At 36.5% G+C, this 3639-nt stretch overlaps 1 pseudogene; it reads right to left on the bottom strand.

Annotated features, from left to right (window-relative positions):
- Positions 1–308: 308 nt before the first annotated feature.
- On the bottom strand, positions 309–1417 carry LOC130950054 (tubulin-folding cofactor C-like; annotated as a pseudogene).
- Between the last annotated feature and the right edge of the window lie 2222 nt (positions 1418–3639).

Raw genomic sequence — 3639 nt, 5'->3', positions numbered from 1 at the left:
TGATTTCTAACTGTGGGGTCTAGTTACTCTTTGCACTGTAATTCAAGTTAGGGATAAGTACTTTTTTCATTCCTAAGATTTGAAGTCAAAATTAAAATCGTTTTCAATTTTTTTTTTTTTAAATCATTCCCAACATTACAAAACGTTATAAAATCGTCCTTTTTTACTTCAATTATATTTTTGACCAAATTATCCTTAACTATTAATAAAAATAATATTAAAAAAAATAAAACTCCACCCCACTCACACCCAACATCTCTTCGTCTCTCTCCCACCCCCAATTTCCCTTCCTCCTACTCTTTGACCCTCTACCCCAAATCCCATCCCATTTCATCATCATCATCAGTTCTCTCCTTCTTCCCATTTTTTGAATTGAATATATCAACAATTCCAACCCTTACATTCTCCGGCAAAATCAACCAATTTGGAGACTGCACCGCCCTCAACCACTTGAAATCGTCCACATTCCCCCAATTCCCAGTTTCTGCATCAAGACCAGCACCACGAAGATCCTCTTTGATCCCTTCGTAGCGCAAGGAGTACGATGCAAACCTCACCCCATTACTGTCCTTGATTATGAGCCTGCTCCTAACTCAGGTAAAAATCGCTCCTTGTTGCAGTGTGGATCCGAATCAGATGTGACACGATGGCAAAAATGCAGCTCTTAACGTCCTCGATGAGGACTGAACCATCATGGGTTCAATGTAAACCCTAGAATCCTTCAATATGTGAATGAAGAGCGTCCTCACACAACCAATTATCCTAACCTCGCAGGAATTGAGATCAGACACCGTGAATTCGCCAACTTCTGATCCCCTAAAATCACCCACCAAAAGCTCGCTGGATTTGTTCCTAAACTCCGGGGAGTCGCGATTGAGAGGTAGGGGCTGTTTGGGTTCTTGTGGAGTAACAGTGTTGTTGTTAGTAGTGTCTTTCTTGGTGGCAGCCTTGTTCTTGAAGGAGAACTTCTTCTTAGGGAGAAGCTGGGAGATGAGGGTTTCTAGGATGTGTTTCAAATCGGCGATACTTTTGAGGGAGGATCGAACATCGTAGGAGGGAAGGAAGTAGGATTTTTCTACAATAAGCTTCTCCAAATGGGAGATTGATGTTGAGATTTGCTCAAAATGGGGTTTGAGCTGCGATGGGTCAGAAGAGGAGGCGGAATGGGAGTAAGTGAGTTGGGATTCGATAGAGGATTTGAGGTTCGAGAATCAGGTGAGGAAGGATGATGTGGACTCGAAGGCAGGGGATGAAGATGATTTCGACTCGTTGTTATTGTCTGAACGGAATTGGTGGCATTTGTTGAGCCGTTCCACCATTGATGAGTACTTCTTCTGCAGCGCTGCCTCTGCTTCTTCTTTGATTTCTTCCATCGTTTACGGTTTACCCCTCTGCACTCGCTGTTACTAAAATTAAATGACACCACATCAATTAAATTTTTATGTAAGGGTAAAATTGTCCACAAAATGTTATTCCTGGATAAAATGACGATTTTTTAATGTTTTGTAAGAGGATGATTTTAATAAGAAAAAAAGGTCGGAGACGATTTTGATTTTGGCCCAAGACTTTAAGGACGAAAAAAGTACTTATCCCTTCAAGTTACTATACAATTGAAAAAATTAAACTATGAATGGTGCGTTTAGTTTAATGTTCGAGTCACAGAACATATCTTCAAATTATTTGAATGCTCAATTTTTTGTTTGTTTTTTTTTTTAATTGTAAACATGATTTTATGTTCAAACTCCTGTTTATTTAAAGTAACAATTTATTGTTTTTGCATTTAAGTTATTATTAAAAAAATAATTAAAAAATTTTATTTTTTTATCAATTTTGTCCTGCATTCTTATTTGTTAGAAAAAAACATAAAAATTAATCATTAGATCAAATTCTCATAGTTAATTCTTTTATGGCCAAGCTTTACAAATAAATATTTTAATTTTTTTATAATATAAATTATTTATTCCTTTAAGAAGACTAAATTAAATAAAAAATTATTAGAAAAAATACTAAAAAAATTATGACTAAAAGAATATGTTACAACCTAATTAATATTGGGCTGTTTACTTAGTTAATTAACACATTAGAAGTTTGTCAGGAATATAAATAGGAGTATTGAGTTATTGTATAGAGTATATGGAATTAATGAATTGAGGAAATGTTTTTGGTAAAAAAATTATATTGGGAAGCTTAAAAGACCAACTTAAAATATTCCATTTTTGTAGCTGTGATTCATTCTTGATCTAATTTTTATTATTTGCTTTAATGATCATAAAAAAGTTAAATTAAAAGTATGTCCTAATTTTTTTTCGGGTCTTTTTGAACTGAAGCACAATACAAATAGATCTAAGAGGAGAGATACAGCCTCATGAGTCAAGTCACTTGGTCTTCTTCTCAACCTCCATAGAAATGCAGCAATGGATGCCACCAGAGCCGCAACTCCACCGGCCGCTGCGGGTCATGCTGTCGAGTCCGCTCCTTGAAACATCAACAATCTTTTTATCTTGAACGAAAAATCTGTTTCGTCGTCGCTTCATAGTTGCTTCTTGTTACTGTTTCAAAGTTCGAGTCCCAATTCATTTAAATGAAGTTCATGAAACATTATTTTCTGGATGTCTTTCTCGGCGGCAGGGAAGAAACACCAACTTTGTTGGCATGTTTGGTGTTGTTGATAAAAGATGATGGCGAGAATCGATCTCCACTGACTCTCTTTTTTTATTTATAATTCTCAAAAACTGCTCAATATAATTGAATTATTATTATTGTTATGGAAGAGTTTTAAAAATAATCCATGAGATCTGTTGAAGAAATTTAAAATTTAAAATTAATAGTTAGAGATCCATTAATTTAGTTTCCGTTTAAACCCAAAATTAATGCAATTTGCTTCCTCTTCACTTGAGGTAGGAGAAAGAGGAGAAGTGGGTGGTGTTGAGGAATGAGGTGGAGGAGGAGCCAGCAATGACGAAGTGGAAAAGGATGTTCTCAAGGCATGTGCTAGTGGATGAAGAGGACGACGGCCATGAAAACTAGAGGTTGCTGCTACTGGAATCAACATGCATTGTATCCGAGCACCTGTCATCTTCAGTTCTTTGAATTAATTAAATTAATATTATAAATTCACTCCTATAATTTTTTATAATTTTAAACTATACCTAGAGCTTGAAGGTCATGAATATACTTTTCCCACTATAAAAAACTCCATGAATTGATATTGAACCAGTTCAATTTAGAATTTTTCTCTCTAACTCGGATAGGGAGTTCTAACACTAGTGCTTTCCTTGAGAAACATATATTAGAAACATAAAGTATTAGAAATATCCCAATTTTGTTGGATTTGTAGCTGAAATTGGCTCACTGCATTAGCCTAAATTTGATGAAGTCCCATCCAGAGTTGAGGGAAGCCAGGGGTACGTTGCTCCAGCTCCTATTTCCACACTGCAGCCACCAAGGAAAAACAGAGAGACCCCATAGTGATGCTGCACTGGTCGTCGGCGTTGATGCAAGTCAAAAACAGTGGTGGTTCGAGCTCAACCCTTTCTTTCCTTTGCATCATTCTGCCATCCGCCACCTCACCTTGCTTCATTTTTGCCGGAATCTCACTCTGCCGATCCTAAGGAAACACTGCCGCCAAGAGTGGAGATG

Source organism: Arachis stenosperma, chromosome 9 (assembly GCF_014773155.1).
Source record: "Arachis stenosperma cultivar V10309 chromosome 9, arast.V10309.gnm1.PFL2, whole genome shotgun sequence".
Lineage (NCBI taxonomy): Eukaryota > Viridiplantae > Streptophyta > Magnoliopsida > Fabales > Fabaceae > Arachis > Arachis stenosperma.
Note: the sequence above shows the minus strand (reverse complement) of the source record. Positions and strands in the feature narration are given on the sequence as shown.